Source organism: Physella acuta, unplaced genomic scaffold (genome assembly GCF_028476545.2).
Source record: "Physella acuta isolate Inbredline_101_S28 unplaced genomic scaffold, ASM2847654v3 ptg000268l, whole genome shotgun sequence".
Classification (NCBI taxonomy): domain Eukaryota; kingdom Metazoa; phylum Mollusca; class Gastropoda; family Physidae; genus Physella; species Physella acuta.
In genome coordinates this window covers 262,501-283,348 of record NW_026731787.1, presented here as the reverse complement: position 1 = coordinate 283,348, position 20,848 = coordinate 262,501, and positions in this window count along the sequence as shown.

Sequence of the window (20,848 nt, the reverse complement as noted above, 5' to 3'; positions counted from 1 at the left end):
AAAAAAGCCAGACGTGTCACGTCCTAGATTGAAGGTCAAGTTCATAACGCAGCGTTGGGCCGTGTTAATCTAGGCTTGTTTTGATTTTGAAGTTAGTGAAATGGAATCTTTTTTGTCTAATCCCACCGTTGAGGAGGTAGAGAAGTTGAGTAGGAAAGTCTTGATTAGTGTTGTTAAGGAATTGAAATTGGATTATTCTGTTACTCCGAAATCAGAGGTGTTGAGAGATAAAATTGTTGTTCATTTTATTAATGAAGGTGTATTTGATGAAAGTTTGTTGGCTGGTGTGATACTCCGTGAGGAGAAACCTCTAGAAGAGAGGGAGCTTTTATTAAAAGAAAAGGAGTTAGAGGCTAAAATTGCTTTAGATAAGAGGAGGTTGGAATTAGAATTTGGTAAAGTTAGTGGCGATGGCACTTCTCTGGTAGATCCTAAAAAGTTGTCGGTGGGGCAAGTGATTGCCAAATTTGGGAAATTAGTTCCTAAATTTGATGAAACAGATTTGGTCGTTTTCTTTAACTCATTTGAGAGTTTAGCGAAGACATGTGAATGGCCCGAAACTTCCATTACTGCTTTATTGAGCACGGTCCTTACAGGGAAAGCTGCAAAAACATACCAGGCACTCTCTCACGACGTTCAAAATAACTATAGTTTGGTCAAGACTGCCATTTTAAAGGCCTACGCACTGACGCCCGAGGCCTATCGGATAAAATTCCGAGCACTCCGCAAGTTACCCACTCAATCATATGTGGAATTTCTCTTTGAAAAAGAGAAAATTTTCTCAAGGTGGCTACACTCTGAGGAAGTTTCTGAGTTTGAGAGGCTCAGATCACTTATCCTAAGGGAAGAATTCCTAAAGTCCCTGCCTGAAGACATACGACTACACATACTGGATAACAAGATAATTGACATCCAGAAGGCCGCTGAGTCGGCTGACACATATATGTTGGTGCATAAGAAACCACCAGTGTCAGGAAACCGCCTCAACCCCGTGCTTCCCCTTTTTGGCAGCAATCCCCCTGTTGGCCAACACTTGAAGGCATTACAGTCCAGAGAGAGACCAAGATCAACTCTCAGTCGTCGAGCAGTATGCCAGTTCTGCAAAAGACCTGGTCATCTTGTCAAGGACTGCTACAAACGTCTTCAATTTAACAGAGAGGCGGTGCGTACCTCTGCGCACTATGCTCTATCCCCTCAAGCAGCCGGTTCAAATATGAACTCTAGAATTCTGAGGGACGCTAACCCTAAGTGTCCGCAGGAAGGCAGTCAAGTCTCCACACATTATGTTCAGTCACATTTTGACTGTTCACGCCACCATCCAGTTTCTTCCGAGTCTACCGATCTCGAGGGATCGAGAAAGGTTGACTTTTCATCTTTCATTACCGAAGCTATCATTAGCAAACCAGGTGATCCGTTGTCTCAGCAGAATATCACCGTCCTAAGAGACACAGGAGCGTCACAGTCACTTCTTTTGAAAAGTTCAATGGACATTACACCGGAGACGAACACCGGAAATGTTTCCATTATCCAGGGAGTGGGGACAAAATCTACTGTAGTCCCTCTACACAAGTTTGCCCTGAAACATCATCTCGTCGGAGGCGAAGTCATTTTAGGTGTGATAGATAGTATTCCTGTCCCAGGAGTACACCTGCTTCTAGGGAATGACCTTGCGGGAAGCAAAGTATACCCCTGTACGGTTCAAAACCCTTTGTCAACAGTTCCAGATAATGATAATGAACTGTATCCTGCATGTGTGGTGACAAGAAGCCAGACCAAACAATTGGCTGACACAACGTCTGAACCACACCTACCATCATCGTCAAGAAATTCGACTCCCAAACTGGAGTCTATGCTTCCAGAGAACACAAGCCTGGGCTTACCCCTGAGGATATCTCAGGAAGACATCATTAAAGCTCAACAAGTCGACGCGGAACTCAAAGCAATGGTCGAAAAGTCACTCTCATCTGACGATGGGGAGTATTTCTCCGAGAACGGCCTCTTCTTTCGTCGCTCTGTACCAGTGGATGCCTCACCTGCCGAACCATGGTTGGGTAAAAACCAGCTTTGGGTCCCTCCACCTTATCGGCATGAAATACTGAAACTGGCACATGACCATCCAATGTCAGCGCACCCAGGAGTCACTAAAAGGACGGCGAAGATCAAAGAACTGTTCTTTTGGCCCAAAATGAAAAATGATGTGTCGCGTTACTGCAAAAGTTGCACGAACTGTCAGTTGGCCGGGAAGCCAAACCAGAAAATTCCTAAGGCCCCTTTGAGTCCGATTCCTGTATTAGAAGAACCCTTTTCTAAAATCATCATGGACTGTGTAGGTCCCTTGCCTAAAACCAAGGCGGGCAACGAGTACCTACTTACCTTTATGTGTTCAAGTACCCGTTTTCCCGAGGCGTTCCCCTTACGGAACATTAAGGCAAAGACTGTAGTCAAAGCCATGACCCGGTTCTTCACTACCTTTGGATTACCTAGAATCGTTCAAACAGACCAAGGCAGCAACTTCACCAGTCACCATTTTCAGGAAGCGCTAGCCAAGCTAGGCGTTACCCACATCACCAGCTCAGCCTACCACCCTCAGTCTCAAGGCGTACTTGAAAGGTTCCACCAGACCCTAAAAACCATGCTAAGAACATTCGCTAAAAGTAACACCCAATGGGATGAGACTGTTCCATGGATTATTTTCGCCGCGAGAGACTGTGTCCAGGACTCTCTAGGTTACTCTCCTTTTCAGCTTGTGTTTGGACATTCTGTCCGTGGTCCCCTGAAGCTGATCCACGAGCGCTGGACAGGTACCAGTGATCATCCAGTGGAAAACTTTGACGATTTTCACGTTCGACTGAAAGCCGTGTGCGAAATGGCTCACAAGAACTTAAGAAAGGCCCAAGTGAGAATGAAAGGACTGTATGATAAGAGTTCTCGTAAACGAACATTCAATCCAGGCGAGAAAGTTCTTGTGCTAGTGCCTAATCTGAACAATGCGTTATCCTTAAGATATTGTGGACCCTTTACTGTGCATTCAAAAATAAGTGATTTGAACTATGTTGTCAATACGCCAGACAGAAGAAAGAAACAGACAGTGTATCATGTTAACTCACTGAAAAAGTATTATGATAATTGTAACAATTTTCATTCCACAGATAAAATTACTTTACCTGTATGTTCAAATGTTTCTGATGATGTGATACATGACAAATTGAAACCCCCAAAATTGGTAAATTCTTCCTTTTTGGATCATCTAAATGACCACCTTATGCATTTGTCCACAGAGGAAAGCCATAAATTGTCTCAGTTATTTGAGAAATTTCCCTCTATTTTGGGGATGTCCCCAAAGAAGCGAAGGTACCACCTCATGATGTAGATGTAGGTGATGCAATACCCATCAAACAACACCCCTATAGAGTTAACCCGGAAAAAGCTGTTTTGATAAAAGATGAAATTGATTATATGCTCAGGAATGATATCATTGAACCCAGTTTCAGCAACTGGAGTTCCCCATGTCTTTTAGTCCCGAAAGACGGTGGATCTTTCAGGTTTGTGACCGACTTTAGGAAGGTAAATGCGCTCACTAAAGCTGATTCCTATCCATTTCCTCGAATAGAAGACGTTATTGATAAAGTTGGTCAAGCTAAGATAATTTCCAAAATTGATTTACTATCAGGATACTGGCAAATCCCCTTATCTGACCGTGCAAAAGAAATATCTGCTTTTGTAACCCCTAATGGTTTTTATAGATACAAACGTATGCCCTTGGGTATGCGAAATGCTGGTCAAACTTTCCAGCGGGTCATTAACTCTGTCATTGCTGACATAGACCAATGTGAGGCCTACATAGATGATATAGTTGTATTTTCTAATACTTTTGAAGAACATATTGTTCAGTTGACTAACCTTTTTAGAAAATTGTCTGAAGTTAATTTTACTGTAAACCTGCATAAAAGTGATTTCTGTAAAGGTTCAATTACCTATTTGGGTTATCAAGTGGGAACGAACCAAGTTAGACCCATTGAAGCTAAAGTAGATGCTATTGTAAAGTTGCCTCCTCCCAAAAATTGTAAAGAAATCAAAAAGTTCCTTGGGATGGCTGGTTACTATAGGCGGTTCTGTCAAAACTTTTCAGCTGTTGCTGAACCTCTTACTGCATTATTGAAAAAGGGTGTTGAGTTTGAATGGTCAACTAAATGTCATGAAGCTTTTTTAACCATTAAGTCATTTTTATCTAATGCTCCTGTTATGGCTGCACCAGATTTCAGCAAGGCCTTTAAACTTGCCATTGATGCTAGCAACTTAGCCATTGGCTCAGTCTTATTTCAAGAAGACAACATGGGGATTGACCATCCAATTGCTTTTTTTTCCAGGAAGTTAAATGAGAACCAAAAGAATTACTCTACTATTGAAAAAGAAGCTTTAGCTTTGGTTTTGTCCTTACAACATTTTGAAGTCTATGTCACTTCTTCAACCAATCCAGTCAGAGTATTTTCTGACCATGATCCCCTAAAATTTACCTCTAAGTTAGGACAAAAGAATCACAGAATATTGAGATGGTGTTTATATTTCCAAAATTTTAATCTGAAAATTTCCCACATTAAGGGTATTGATAATGTTGTGGCTGATTGTTTGTCAAGGATGTAAAATCTTATTACACACATTGATCATGTGACATGTTTTGTGGTTCATTAGGACCATACAAAAGTGTTTTGTTTAGGTGACACTCACATGAATGTGAGGGGTATGAGTTTTGAATTTTTTCAAACTTTCAATTCAGTTGAATATTTTGTTTATTTTCAGGTGAACCTTAATTAAAGGTAGTTTTTGATTATATGTAATCTTCTATGATAATATGTCTCATATGACTCAGTTGATATTGTAGCTAGTCATTGAAATAATGGTTTTACCTTGTCGGGTTTACCACTTTTAATATCCACATGGAAATATTGTAATAACCCTTTTTTAGGGATTTTGATGTATTATTATTTTTTGAAAGGGTTACTCCCCTTTCACAAATTGTAAAAGTTTGAGTTACTTCCCTTTTGTTTCCAGGGATGTTTTCATCTGGTATTAAGATTTTGATACGCTACATTTGTAAAACATTTTTTTATTTCATTGCCAGATTGGTTCCTTATGTATGTTTTTGTGGAACCTATCTGTCACTTCCAAAAAGGGAGGGGATGTGACCTACTTAGGTCTAGTAATGTTTTATTTTTAGTTTGACATTGTTATAATACCATATATGGTCGATGGTGCAACAACCGGGTTTTTTCCGCTGTCTTACTAAGAGAGTCTAAGACTCAGAAATTTTCCATCAAGATCTGATTGATTGATTCAGACCAGATGACCACCCCAACCAATGGCCACATGAGTTGAAGGTAATCTCCCATGTTGCCTAAGTCTATAACTAGATCGCCCACAGGCGGCACGAGGCAGTCCATTTTGACCAGGCCGTCCATTTTGACCGGCAGTCCATTCTGACCATTTGAACGTGAGAGAGCTTAAGTCCTGAGTGTGCTATGCATTCTTAAGTTGTTTAAGTATTCTAGTATTATATTACTTGTGGCCAAGTGATTTTTGATGCTATAGCAGTGTTATGTGACCTGTGGCTATTTTTATAAAGTGTTAGAATCTGTGATAGTATTTTTTCTTACGCTTTGTAAGTTGGGTTTTGTTATTTTCTAAACTAAATATTTTATCTTGTTTAACCTAGTGTTCTGCCACAACTGTGTTCACTTATTAAAGGTTGTATGCAGATTGAATGAGTTGTTAACTTCAATAGTTTCACTAGTTTTCCCTAGACCTCGAAATCGAGCCCTAGTGTGTTGTTGAGTTAGTTTTCATTCATTTAGGCTTTAAGTCATCTGCGTATAACCCCAAGAAAGAATCCGGGAGCGTTCACCATCTATCTGGCTGGTAGATAGGTGTCCGTTACACCCGGAAAAAACTCTGCGATTGAATACTGTAGAAAATCTGCTCTATGTGGAGAGCTGTACATTAGTAATTAGGTAGGTCTTTTCAGACAAACTGTTAATCACACATTTATTTAAAGACGTTAATTAATTTATTGATTTATTTATAGGTAGATTAACAACATTAATTTTAAAGTTTTAGAACAATGGCTTTCTTTGACTGAATAGTGACGTCACAAGTTTTGTTTACTTTTTAGTACAATAAGAAAAATAACATGGCGGCTTTCATCATAGACTTTGTGGCCCATTTAAAAGTTTAATCCGTTCTAAAGCTAATTTTCTGTCGGCCATAACTTTAACAACACGTCCGTTTGCTGTTTTTATTACGTTCCAACAGTTATATAAATTTTGAACTGTCTTTTTCATTTAGTTTTACAATAAATTTCTCTAGCTCTACAATCTGTCCAAGAAAGTTATTTATAGATCTAAAAATATTAGGTGTCCAAGCAAGTTTTTATAGATCTAGAATCTAGGTGAAACCAAAGATTAATTAGATACATACCAAAGATTAATTAGATAAAAATACAATCCATTTTATAATCACAATACATTTTTTAGTCCTTAAATACTTGATATAAATCTTTGTGATTTATCTATCTAGATCTATCTAGCTAGAATAGGTCTAATGATTAGATCTAGATTCTAGATCTAGATCTAGCAAGAGTTACGCAAAAACTAGACTTAAGACTTAAGCAAACGAGTCGTAGAATCTAGATCTAGATAATTTCAGACCTTCATTATTTTATATAAATCTTTGTTTGGCTAATTTAAGATAAAATTTAATTTGAAAGTTACTACTACTAGACTTAGATCTAGATCTATGCGCGTAAATCAAGTAGCCTAAGGGGCCTCAAAGTATTAAACTATAGTATAAAAAACATCTGTGACGTCACGAGTTAAATAGCTAAGTTGTTAGTGTAATCGGCTTGCATGCGGGCGGCACAGTAGCTAGACAAATACGTCAATGTTAAATTATTATTTCAATTTTTTTTAGATGTGAATGATAAAGTTGCCTATCTAAACTTGGCGGGATACAGGGAAGGTGAAGTAGCGTTCATCTGTTTCTTTGTCTTAAGCAAATAAAGGGATAGTGTGTTCAGAGACATGCTCGGCCGAAATCGTTTTTTTTAAACGATGAAAACATGTTGTCTGAGACTTGGCGGGACACTGGGCAGGTGAAGTAGAGTTGAGTAGGTCACCTGTGACGTCAGTATATGAAGGGATAGTCCGAAATCGGTGTTTTTAAAAGATAAAAAACATCTTTTTGAATGTGGCGTCCGGTTTTTTTGTGACAAAAAGTGACAGATGATGTTTTTTTTATGGATGACCCCCGAAACCCACAGTTATCTAATGATAACGGGTAGTCTAGTATACTACTAAAACTCAAGTTTGTTTTTTGTTTGTTTTTTGTTTGTCTGATTGACTACTGTAGAGAATCTGCGTTATGTTGAGAGCTGTAAAATAGTATGTAGGTAGAGAACAATTTTTGTTTTTAGACAGACTGTTAATCACAAATTTATTTTAAGACGTTAATTAATTAATTAATTTATTCATTGGTAGATTACTCACATTAATTTTTAAGTTTCAAACAGTGGCTTTACTTTGACTGAATAGTGACGTCACATGATTTGTTTACTATTTACATCAACAATAGCGGCTTCTACTGAAGAAGATTGTGTTCCCATTCCAATGTTAAACGCGTTCTAAAGCTAATTTTCTGTCGGCTATAACTTTAACAATACGTCCGTTTGCTATATTTATTACGTTCTAACACTTATATTAATTTTCAACTGTTTTTTCCATTTAGTTTTACAATAAATTTCTCTAGATGTACAGATCAGCTGTTGAAGGAAAAAAAAGTTATGAATCTAGATCGAGATCTAGATCTAGGTCACTAGAGTTAACGTAAATTCTAGATCTAGCCTTAAATATACGTAAATTCTAAAACTAGAATCTAGAATCTATATACTAAACTATTTCAGGCCTTAATTATTTTATATAAATCTTTGTTTAGCTATGGAATATGCTAATTCGGAAATGCTCGATCTAGGTCCTATTTGCGTAACTTAATATTCATACGCGGCTTCTATACTGCTAATTTTGCAAAATTATAGACTTAACGTAAATTCTAGATCTAGCTCTATCTAGATATACAAAACTATTTTAGGCCTTAATATTTTACTTTATATAAATCTTTGTTTGTTTAGCTATGGAATAAGCTAATTTGGGATAATATTAAATTTCAAATGCTCTATCTAGGGCCTATTTGTGTAACTTAAGTTTCATACAAGATTCTATACCGCTAAATTTGCTTATAATTGTAACTTTCCAGATAAGTGAGTTGATAGTGTAATCGCTCTCTCTCTCTCTCTCTCTCTCTCTCTCTCTCTCTCTCTCTCTCTCTATACGGAAACCGGCTCAGAAGTTTGACTTCCATTAGCCAGGCAAGCCTCATTGTAGCAAACTCCGACACATGGTGGTAGTAGTGAGTCGTTTAGTGTCGGTTTGATCGCTACACGTCGGCTCTCACTGAGCTTTCCTTCCCCACCCACCAGACGCAGGACGTCGTCCCACCGCCAGGTACCCAGCTAGATCCAAAACCTCCAGCTGCTACCGCTAGCCATTCCGCACACACTATGGGGGGGGGGGGATGAGTTTGGTCCGACTAATGGCACTCTTCCGCAGCTTAAAGTCAAAATATCTGGTTAGGATCGCGAGCAGACCCCTTTTGGTTCCCGGCACTCTTGCACCTCTCCTCCCCCACGCTAAAATGTAGGGAATATGGGAGTCCGACATGCCAGGCTCTTCGGAAAGTGTAATCGCTAACCGTGTGTGTGGTACGGTTTTTTTTTTTAGATGTGAATGATAAAGTTGTCTATCGGGACTTGGCAGGACAAGGGGCAGGTGAAGTAGAGTTCATCTGTTTCTGTGTTCTTGGCATATGAAGGGATAGTGTGGTCAGAGCCATGCTTGGCCGGAATCTTTTTGTAAACGATAAAAAGATGTCTGAGACTTGGAGGGACACTGGGCAGGCGTAGAAGAGATGGGTAGGTGAAGAGTTTACCTGTAACGTCAGCATATGAAGGGGTAATGTGATCAGACCTATGCTCAGCCTATGTTGGTGTCAGTGTTTCTTCCAGACTTTTTTCTCCGGGGGGGGGGGGGGGGGGGGGAGGGAAGGGGGCGGAGCCCTCACCCTCTCACCTTCCTCCCCCCGAGATGTCTGGAAGAAACTCTGATCGGTGTTTTAAAAGACAAAAACATGTCTAAGTTGTGGGGACACTGGGCAGGTGAAGTAGATTTGACTTGTTTTTGTGATCTCAGCATATAAAGGGATAGTGTTGTCAGACCCATGCTCAGCCGAAATAGGTGTGTTTAAAAGACAAAAACGTCTGAGGTGTGACGTCTATTTAAATGTGGGGTCTGGTGTTTTGTGACGATAAGTGACAGACGTGATGTTTTTTATGGATGACCACCGAAACCCACAGTTATCCAAGGGATGACGGGTAGTATTCCGCACTATTATACACAATTTATTTGGCGTTCACTTGGTGTGCAATTCTTTTTTTCTACGAGATTCTATTCTATTTTAAATAGTTTAAGTAATAAAAAATAAATAAAAAATCATGTCTTTATCGTGATGTGCCATCTCCAGTAGTGTCAATTAAGAATGTTCAAGAAAGTTTAGAGGAGATCACTCCCGGTTTATTACTTTCTCGTATAAGAAGTATAGAGGGAATATTGTAATCGTGCAAAAAATCAAAATCGAGATTTTCACAAATCTCGAAGGTTTACACATCACTGCGTCGGAAAAACTTAGTTTTGCAATTTTGTCCGTATGTCTCTCTCTCTCTCTCTCTCTGTGTATGTGTGTGTGTGTGTATCAGTGGCGGAACTAGAACAAATGGGCGACCCTGCAAAAAATTTTTTCGACCCTCCATATATATATATATAAATAAATAAATAAATAAATAAATAAATAAATAAATAAATAAATAAATAAATATATATATATATATATATATATATATATATATATATATATATATATATATATATATATATATATATATATATATATATATATATATATATATATATATATATACATACAAATAATATGCACATAGGATACTTATTCCTGGCCTAATCGGGTTTTGAAAAAAAAAGTCTTTTTTTTTTTCATTTAAACCAAATTACAACAACATCTTATGTTTGTGAGTTCATTGGTTTTGAATATGTGTTATATTTTATGTGTACCGTAAAATTACTTTACCTGACCGGTCAAAATAATATGAAATATCAAAGCTTTGTATATGTAATGGTTTCTCGTGTTATGTTTATTTTTATGTCTTTTTGAATTTTTATTATTATTTAGTATTATTGAATTTTAAATACATTTCCTTTTATACTAGGTCAATCTTTAGTATGTATTTAAAAACAAATAATTAAGAGAAGTAATTGCTTTTTAATTGTTTAGTACAATTCTATTAAAAGGAGCCCATGAGCACCCCTATTTGACTACTTAAAAAAGGGAAATAAGTGTTGGAAGTGGTTTAGACGTTGGCCTATCTTTCACAGTGGTTTAAAAACAAAGGGAAAAAATAATATACAAGAGCGCGGGATGGTGTCTATAGGATAATGATAATCCAGTTACAGCTACAGTAGTAAAAAATGAAAGAAAATTATTTTTTTAACTAAAAAAATTGATTATGGTCGGCTGTGGGCCCTAAACGTCGTGCTTCCCCCCCCCCGCATTGCGGGGTCTGGCGGCACTGTAGTTCCGCCCCTGGTGTGTATGCCAGTGAACCCGATAACTTGAATACCGTTACAGATAGGTTGTTGAAATGTCATGTATAAGTATTAAATCAAATTTGTAGTTCTGTTTCAACTTTTCAGTGATTTTCGGTAAACGGAAGTGGAACTTGTTCTACTTTTGGTTTTTCAAAAACCTTTAACTTGAGTTCTGTTTCAGATAGATAAACGTAATTTCGCAAATACGTAAAATATATAATTTACTGTTTTCTGTCAATTGTTGAGTAATTTCCGTTGATCAGAAGTGGTACTTTACGCATTTTCCGAACACAGCTTGATCTAAACATTCTGACTCATATCTGGTAAACCAAACACAGCTTGATCTAAACATTCTGACTCATATCTGGTAAACCAAACACAGCTTGATCTAAACATTCTGACTCATATCTGGTAAACCAAACACAGCTTGATCTAAACATTCTGACTCATATCTGGTAAACCAAACACAGCTTGATCTAAACATTCTGACTCATATCTGGTAAACCAAACACAGCTTGATCTAAACATTCTGACTCATATCTGGTAAACCAAACACAGCTTGATCTAAACATTCTGACTCATATCTGGTAAACCAAACACAGCTTGATCTAAACATTCTGACTCATATCTGGTAAACCAAACACAGCTTGATCTAAACATTCTGACTCATATCTGGTAAACCAAACACAGCTTGATCTAAACATTCTGACTCATATCTGGTAAACCAAACACAGCTTGATCTAAACATTCTGACTCATATCTGGTAAACCAAACACAGCTTGATCTAAACATTCTGACTCATATCTGGTAAACCAAACACAGCTTGATCTAAACATTCTGACTCATATCTGGTAAACCAAACACAGCTTGATCTAAACATTCTGACTCATATCTGGTAAACCAAACACAGCTTGATCTAAACATTCTGACTCTGTTACACACAACGACAATGTACATAATTAATGCAGCTTCTCCTTACTACTCAACTAACAAATAGATAGAACATCAATGTTGCTTGTGTTTGCCAGCAATAACTGGTGTGGTGAAGAAAGTTTTCGTCAAAATGGCCAGAGATAATAGAGATAAGTATAAAAACTATTACAAAACCAGCGACATCTGTTTGTTTATCTAGAGTGTTCCGACCTGAAAAGTTTTAAATTTAGGTCATCTAAATCATATTGTTGACTCGTTAGTTTAATCACATCTTCGTGGGATAAGTCACAGTTGTTTCTTTCAGACTTTTTTCTAAATTTTTTCCGGGGGAGGATGGCGGACACAAGTATTTATTTTTTATACGCAGTGTGTCTTCAGACTTTTTTCTTCGGGGGGAGGGGGTCACTTGAAACTTTCCGGGGGCGGATTAAAATTTCCAGGAGGGGAGTAAACACTGGTAAATATATTTTCTATATAAAATCTATTTCTTTCGGGGGGGAGGGGGGGGGGGGGGGGTTGGGGGTGGGGGGGGGGGGCGGTAGACGTTTTTATCGGGATGTCTGAAGAAACTGTCTATACGTTCTTCGGAGGTCGGTGCTCTTCCCCCTCCCCCACTCGAAGATGTGCCTGAAAGAAACTGTAATTTTGTATTGTTAAAATGAAGTAAACATCAATTAGCTTGTCCTGTGAGATACAATTAAACCTGAAAATATTTTTTTTCAAAATTAATCAGCTTATTAAAAAGTTGCTTTCTGATGTTTTCAGAATAAGATGTTTTAAAATGTTAAAATATTCAGTAAGAGTCTTGGAAAAGAAAAGACGTAACGGAAGATGCAGTTCTAGGTTCACAGAGTGCACCAAATCAAAATTTCAAGATCTAATTTTCATGTTTAACATTTTTTAAAATTCCAGCGTGTCCTGAAGTCCAGCAGATGACGATAAATACATTTGGTCATGTGACCGTAAAACAAGACAACTATTAATCGGATGCACTCCGAAGGACGAATGAAAAACGTTTTTTTGTGTGTGATTTGTTGACCTAGAAAGTATTCAAAAAGAAACCCACCCAATACATGGTAAAAATTCATAAAAAACGTTTTAATAACAAGCTTTTATGTAATAATGCACTAAAAAGTAGAAAATAAATTCTACACTACTATTTAAATAACTATAAAGAAAAGAGTGGGTCTCTTCCTAAACATTAGTAAAGGTATCCAATAGATACTAAAGTGACCCACGCTTTTCTTTATAGTTATTTAAATAGTAGTGTAGAATTTATTTTCTACTTTTTAGTGCATTATTATATAAAAGCTTGTTATTAAAACGTTTTTTATGAAGTTTTTTTTATGAACTTTTTTTCAGTGCTTTACATGTTTTATTTACAATAGTGTTACATTACTAAGAACCATTGCGCGCCTACTGAACGTGATGGCGCAGCCATTGAACGTGATGGTGCAGCTATTGAACTTGATGACGCGTGTGGTGTGGTTGGATAGACATGCCTACTAATTCGGTCCAAATTTTAATTAATTCATAAAAAATTAATTAGGCATCCAATTAAGTCAAATTTAGTTTCAGAATGCATTGTCTTCATGTCTTGATCCACGTGCCAACTTTGAATCGTATCGGTCAAGTAGAACTGTCCGAATTTTCACTCCAGCGTTTCGATCTAGACAGACAGACTGACGACTGACGACAGAGGAAGTGAGTTAAATAAAAGCTTGTAATAAAAAGGGAACAGTTAGAGACGTGTTTGTATTAGTGGCGGAACTAGAAAAAAAATGCCGCCCCGCAAAAAAAAATGTCTGGCCTCACCCCCTATATATATATATTATTTTATATAATATATATATATATATATATATATATATATATATATATATATATATATATATATATATATATATATATATATATATATATATATATATATATACATATATATATATATATATATATATATACATATATATATATATATATACATATATATATATATATATATATATATATATATATATATATATATATTTATATATATATATATATATATAAATACATATATATATATATATACACACACACACAGAATACGAAAATAGGATACTCACTTCTGGTCTGATCGGGTTTTGAGTAAAAACTGTCTTTGGTTTTTTTTATTATTCGTTTCCTAGAGTCGGTCAAAAGAATATACAACGCGAAAAAGTGTATGTGTAATGGTTTCTTGTGTTATGAATTTTTTTTTTGGTATTTATATTATTAATTTTAAATACATTTCCTTTTTATACTATATCATTATTTAGTATGTAGTTTTTTAAAATAATAACTAAGAGAAGTAATTGCTTTTTAATTTGTTTAGTACAAATCTATTAAAAGGAGCTTATTAGCACCCCTATTTAACTATTTAGAAAAGGGAAATAAGTTATGGAAGTGGTTTGAACGTTTACTTATCATACACACTACAGCTCATGTATATATATATATATATATATATATATATATATATATATATATATATATATATATATATATATATATATATATATATATATATATATATATATATATATACGCAACAGCGTGTGTTAGCTACTGTATAACATCCCTACTTTAGTAGATCAGTTTGCTATTTACAAAATAGGTGGGTCTGGCTTTTTGTGACGATTTGTGACGGAGGAGTGGGGGGAGGTAAAAATCGTCCCCAACACAAAAATAAGTAAACGTACATAAAATCTAAATTATTGTTATTATGTCTTTTTGATTATTTGTAGAATACAGGATGGTACAGAATAGTAGTTCTACCAATACAAATAAACTGGGAGTGATCTCCCCTAAACTTTCTCGAATATTCTTATATAACTTGGAATATAGACATGATTCTTAATTACTTAATTTTTTAAAAATATAATAGAATCTCATAGAAAAAAGAAATGCGCACCAAGCAATATATTAGTACTTTATAAATTAACATGCGTTTTTTTGAGAAATCGGAAGTAGCGTAAATTAGTACTTCCGGTCAACGGAAATTACTCAAAATTTGACATAAAGTAGAAAATTAGATCTTTTACTTACATGTGAAATTTCATTTATCTATCTGAAATAGTACTCAAACTAACTAACGGTATAAAAAAGCAGAGTCGTTTTAATATCTGGCGGCCACTAGCGCAATGGACTGATTTTTTTTCAAAAGAATTGTGACGACAACAGCGTGTGTTTGATTGTAGAAGAAAGAGGACTCGGCTTTCACAATGGTTTAAAAAAAGGAAAAAGAATATACAAGAGCGTGGGATGGTGTCTATAGAACAAAGATAATCCAATCGCAGCTACAGCATTCTTTTTTCCAAATAACCATAAAGTACAAAATGCAAGAAAATTATTATTTTTAACTATAAAAAATTGATTATGGTCGGATGTGGGTCCCCTAAATGGCGTGCCCCTGCCAACGTATTGCGGGGTCTGGCGGCACTGTAGTTCCGCTCTTTGTCTTTAAAGTATAGCAAAAGTTGTTTCTCTTGCACTTTCAAGAACAATTTGATTTCATCTTTAAATTTAAAAAACACGATTGACATTTTCTATTGAAAGCCAGCGTACTGTAGTGTAGAACCTCGTGATCTTTATTCATATCTTTGCACAGTTCTTTAAACAGACGGTGTTTAGGGCTCCAGATTTAATATAATTTACGACTTTTATTAGCATTCGCAATGGAGTTGGAAGAGTCTTGCTGGCAGAGGGCATACCGGCGAATCATGCAATGGTTTCCCTTTAGTTAGAGAGATAAATCTTTTACTGTTTTCTGAAAGTCCGATCTTGACCCAAACATAGATGGCGCACCATCCGTACAAACTCCACAGCCGTTTTCCCCATTTTTTAATCATCCAGTTTAAAAAAAACGTATTTTTCTTCTCCATGATATCTTCACGTAATAGCAACTCTTCTTTGCTATTATCTAAAACAGGGGTCTCCAAATTTTTCAGTCCGAGGGCCGCATTAACTATCAAATATCAGTGCGGGCCCAGTTTCTTCTAGGCATCTCCTTGGGGTGGCGGAGCCCACCTCCCCCACCCCAAAGAAATATAATTTATATATAAATATATACACATTTTCAATGCCCCCCCCCCTCCCTCAAGAAAAAGAATGACGTGGGGAACTCAGCTGTTGCTTCAGCCATGAAGACATTGCACAGGTGAAAGTGCGTCAAGCTGTTGGTGTGTACTTGTTCCAAAAACATGACAAGTTTAGATCTGAAGGCCTTGAGGTGGGTGTATAGGTCAGAAACTAGATTTCCCTCTCCTGTAGATTTAGGTACAGAAAATTAAAACGACTAGTCATGTTTGAAGCAGAGGCCGCTTTTTTTACCCACTCTTCAACAGACATGAATGGACGTGGTTTGCCTTTACTTTCCAGGAAGTAACCTATTTCCTTTCTTAACTTTAAATACTGTGCTCAGAACTTTTTCACACCTTAGCCATCATACTGCTGTGTAATATGGTAAATCTTGTGATTCTGTGTTTGTTTTTTTCTTCATGTCTTTGAATTATCTACGGTTGTGCTGATTTAAGAAAAAGAAATTTACCCTCTCCCCCACAGGATTCAGTACGCTGCTAATGTCCATATATTTAGCAGACAAAGCTTGCTGGTGAATAATACAGTGCAGGAACATTGGTTGTAGAATGTTTTTCAATCGGCCCGCGGAGATCTTTTTGTCCACGAAAAAAAATGTTTATTTGAGGTGGCTGAGGAACTTTGCCCAGAACATTAAAAAAAATTGAAAATGTAGCTGTAAGTGCATATACCATTGCCCGCCGTGTTGCACCCCCTATGGTCAAACCCCCAATGGTCAAAGCCCCTATGGTCAAAGCTCCGCTGTGGTCAAACCCCCTATGGTCAAATCCCCTATGGTCATAGCACCTGTGGTCAAAGGTCCTAGGACCCCCTACAGCAAGTGTTTAATGTTTTGAAACTAAAGCTAGTTTGATTACATATAATCTGTGGCGGAACTAGAAAAAAAGGCTCCCCCGCAAAAATAATTTTTAGGCCCCCCCCCTATTTTTATATATTTATTATATATATATATATATATATATATATATATATATATATATATATATATATATATATATATATATATATATATATATATATATATATATATATATATATATTGTTACGACCCCCTTCTTCGAACTAGTCGGGGAATCGTAAGCAAGAAGAAGAAGATAAAAATAAATAAATGCCAACTTCAGTGACCTCTGTTTAATGCCACAAAATGCAACACCTAACAATAACCCGCCACCACATGGAACACAATAAGAAAAATACACAACTACCTACAACAACTAAAGTCCTTAATTCGACTGCCCTACTTGTCCCTAACTGTCAAGCCTAGCCTAGGTCTAATACATGTCGTGGCTTTCCACTAGCCCACTAAGACGACCCAAGTCTGTCTCCTCTAGACCTAGCTATCCGAGACGAGTCCGTCCGTCTCCGAGTGTCGAGTGTGCCCCGAGTGTCTGTTCCCCTAGTCTCCGGTCTACCCCCCTAAAGTACTCGTACCCCGTTCTTCACCGTGGGAACAATTTTAATTGGAGCTTGACCCTAGGTCAGATCCGTCCATGACGGTCCACTCGGCCCCGTCCGATCTGGAAGGTTTTCCCAGCCGTAAATCACGGGCTGTTGGCCACGTTAATAGCCGAGTCCCGAAGACTCCAATTCTGCCACGCCAACAGCGTGGAATCTAATCCGTGGTGTGGCCGTCAACTGCGTCAAAACCCCCAGACTCTCACGGCCTATACTTGCCAGTGCATGAAAATGCCTAAGCATTTCATTTTAATTACCTGGCCCTCCTCGATGGGGCCAAACACAGGTAAAGATCCCTTGGGATCGTAACAATATATATATATATATATATATATATATATATATATATATATATATATATATATATATATATATATATATATATATATATATATATATAAAATTATATATAGGCATATTTATAATAATAAGTTTTAAGTTAATATATTTCTCTATTAATAACCATCCCGAGACAACAAAAAAGACAAAAATAAGTCCAAACTCATTTCGTGCCTAAAATATTCGTGTTTTGAAAAATGTTTGTGTAGCTTTTTTTTTTAAGTTTAATAGATTGTTTAGCATTTCATGTTAGCTGAATATTTAGAAGACAATTTTTAAATGACAAAGTCGGTCAAAGTATATATCAAGGTGCACGGAAAACATTGTTTATGAAAATAAAATTCTTTGATTTTGGGTCGGAATCAGCCCCACTAAATGGCTTGCCCCCCCCCCCCCCCCGCATTGCAGGGTCTGGCGGCATGGTAGTTCCGCCCCTGCATATAATTCAATATTCATGAAAGAACTGAAAAGACTTGGTTACCACCCAAAGAGCGTACCAGCGTTGATTGCAAATGATCTCATGGTCTCGGTCTACATTTGTACAGTGCATGGCACACCAGGCATCGACTTATATAATAACGCTCGCCAACTTATCCTCGTGACAGCCAATCCCAGGTGAGTTGATTCTCACACATTTTTTCCATCTGGAAATGTTGAAAATCGTGTTCCGATCACAAGTGAACTGATTCAACGATGGTTCTAAAATTTACACGCGTCTTTCGTATGACGGATGGGACGGCGTGGTCGAATTGCAGAGCATATGACGGCTAACTCAAAAGTCTCGAGTTAAAATCCGGGTTCAAGTCTGTAAAAGGCTGGGCATTGTGCTTACCACACGATCTCTTCATATGCCGAGGTCAAAGTAACAGATTAACTCTTCTTCACTTACCCCATTGTGGGTCAGGTTCGAAAGGGCCCTTTTTTCTGTTTGGACAGTACAAATGGTATAATAAAAAAAGTAACTTAATGAAAATTTTGTTTTATGAAAAAAGTTTTAATAATAAGCTTTTATGTAACAATGCACTAAAAAGTAGAAAATAAATTATACACTACTATTTAAATTACTACAAAGAAAAGCGTGGGCCACTTTAGTATCTGTTGAATACCTTTACTAATGTTTAGGAATATTTACTTAATAAAGCACCGATTTTCCTCTGTATTATACACACTATTTACTTTCTCGTATACACACAAATCACATGAAGTTTTTACAGTTTTCACAGTTTTACACATCAGTACTTTATCATATACTAAGTATAGGGGACTTATTTTAATCAGGCAAAATAAATAAATCCAGATTTATCGAAATTTAGGCGTTTTATGCGTAACCGAGTCGGAAAAACTGGGTTTTGCAATTATGTCCGTATGTCTCTGTGTGTGTGTATGTGTGTGTATGTGGATCTGTAAACCAGCTAGGTTGATGAAATTTCGTATATAAGTATATTATCAAATTTGTAGTTATGTATCAGCTTTTCAGCAACTCCTGGTAACTGGAAGTGGGAGTTTCTACTTTCAATTTTTCAAAAGTCTATAACTTTAGTACGATTTCAGATAGATAAATGAAATTTCACATGGAAGCAAAAGATCTAAGTCTCCACCTTCTTTCAAATTTTGAGTAATTTCCGTTGACCGGAAGTAGTAATTTACTCTAATTCCGGTTTCTCAAAAAACTAATATGAATTTATAAAGTACTAATATTCCGCACTATTATACAGATATTGTTTTTCATTTACTAGGTGCGCAATTCATTTTTTTTCTGCGAGATTCTATTCTATTTTAAAAAGTTTAAGTAATTAAAAATGGATTAAAATGATGCCTAAATCCCGAGTTGCCATCCCCTTACTGTTATATACGAATATTCGAGAAAATTTAGGGGAGATCACTCCCGCTTTTTTATTAAGTTAAAGTTTGTTATTTAAATATTTAACTACTTATTTGATTGAAGCCTTGCTAACTTTAGCTGGGTATGTGAAAGTTGTAGTTGTCATAGTCTTTATTGGACACGAGGAAGTTTCAGGTTTGAGCTATTAAATCCCTTTGCCAACAACGACTGGACTTTTAGCTTTTTGCAAACTTAGAAAATTAATTACTAGATTGATTTAAAAATCACTTGTCTGTTTCAGAAACGTTGCATATCAATCAAATAAACTACGTTGTCGAATCTAAACAAATGTCCAATTCAACTCTGTGTTATTCACTGTATGGTATTTAGAGTAAACAAGAAATAAGACAGCTACAGGGTTAGTTAGGGCGGGTTTTAACTATACCGCCTTTATACATATTCAGTATTGTGCAGTACATTCATTCAATGCACTATACTACATGACTGCGTAGTTAGGGTTAGGGTAATTTTTAATTTGGGTAGTTGTTAGTTAGGGTAATTGCAGTAGCGTAGCGAGGGGGGGGGGGGGGGGGGGGCGAAGGGGAGACATATGTCCCCGGGCGCCGACCTTAGGGGGCGCCAAAATGAGTTGGAAAAATAAATTGAAAGGTCGAGGGGGATGCAAATCGAAAGTTTGAGGGGGGGGGTGCAAATCGAAATCTTGAGGGGGTGTGCAAATCGAAAAGCTTGTCCCCGGGCGCCGGGAAGGGTCGCTACGCCTCTGGGTAATTGTTGCCATATGTGAACCTGCCCCTGATACCTAAAATAGAAATGAAAAGTAATTAACTTGAGGCCCTTTATTCTATCCTACTGCCTTAGGTCTGGTAATCTTAACATACGTTACTGAGATTAATGTCCCTTATGCAAACTTACTATCCATATCTTACCGCGTCACTGTACATATTGAATGCAAACTGGCTCTACGATTGTAAACATTCGACATGAACCACAACTCACCAGACTGGTGGGGTGCGGGTGCGAGCGATATGGTCTGTTGCGCATGTCTGGAGAGCAAGTCAGGGAGTGCGTCCGCGTGCGTACTTGGTGGTGGTGTCCCGCATGGTCCCACATAGAGAATTATATATAGAGATTTTTTGCTCAAAGCTGATAATAAAAGAAAAAAAAGAATCTAATTTATAAGTACCGAACTACGCTCACCTAACCTAAACGGTAGGCTTACTTAAGTTACCGTGTTCACATACAGACACACATACATACAGACAAATACACAAACTCTTACATACACAGTTAGGCAGACATAGAGACACGATTTAAAATTGAGGTTTTCCCACTCAGGAAGTTGTAAAACATCGAGATTTGACAAACTTTTTTTGCACGATACAAATACTCCCCC